This window comes from Theobroma umbraticum, unplaced genomic scaffold (genome assembly GCF_002168275.2).
Source record: "Theobroma umbraticum cultivar Fairchild unplaced genomic scaffold, ASM216827v3 scaffold_12.1, whole genome shotgun sequence".
NCBI classification, from domain to species: Eukaryota; Viridiplantae; Streptophyta; class Magnoliopsida; order Malvales; family Malvaceae; genus Theobroma; species Theobroma umbraticum.
The window spans coordinates 3,318,297-3,319,479 of NW_018397269.1; positions in this window are offsets into that span (position 1 = coordinate 3,318,297).

Here is a 1,183-nt window from a genome sequence, read left to right on the forward strand (position 1 = left end):
AAACTAATAAATTGAAACTAAAATTAAACAGTAAATTTATTTTATAAAACTCGCTTAACTACTAGACCTAAGATTATGATGTCCCTCAATACTTCATCTGATTATTATTTCTCACTCATAATTTATTTTAATAGATTAAGTTGTTAACTTAGAGTCTTTAATTATTTACAAGTCTTTGTCGAGTTTCTCATAAAAATATCTTTCCTAATTAATTTACTATATGCCTATACAAATTAAATTAAAGACAGTTCATTAAGTTCATGCTCCAATCTTGGCTACATATAGCTTATAGGTGTATGTCTATCCTATATGCAAATCAAATCACCTAATCTACTAAGTGCAGTCAATCATACGCTATTCTATTCAAGGTCTATCTAAATCTCCTTCATCAAGGTTTAACTTAGGGTTTCAATTCAATCTAAATGGTGCTTAAGCAATCAGAAGCATTAAGAATAGAAAAAAATAAACAATTTAAATCCATCAAATATAAGTAAAAGAGAGATATATAAATCAAACTATGTATTAAGTTCAATAGTCATTTTAGATAAATAAATTAGTTCCTTATCAAGTCACACATCATCATTAAATTAAATTTAAACATTCAAATCAAACTAAGAAAATAGGAGAATAACAAAAGGATGATGGAACCCAAGATTTTATAATCTTGATCTTTCAAATCTTCTTGAATCCTTCCAAATTCTTCTCAACTTAAATGACTTTACGACTTGATTCTCAATTGTCAATCTGGTGTTTAGCTCTCCCTTTTTAAAAGTCTTCCGAAAGATTGTTTTTATAAAACTTTAAAGTTAGGCCAAGTTGGGTGAAAAAGAAGTTAATTCCAATTAGGATTTCCATATCAGACTATGTGAGCCACGGCCTCGACCCCAATTAATTAGCAGAAATCATAATTGTTCTAGGACTGCTACAGAGCTTCAACTTCAACATGATTTTTGACCATTTTCCAAGCTAAACTTAGAAAATTGATTACATGAAAGTTGTATCTTTTTCTCTTTTCTTTATAATGGTTCAAGAATTATCTCATTTGGAGCTTTATAGAGAGAGTTATGGTCAATATACCAAAACATGTGCAATGAAGGTCTGCACCTTGAAATTGCTTTCCTTCTTCCATTAAAATTCTTCCTTTATTAAACACCTACAAAAGCATAAATAAATTAATAACAAC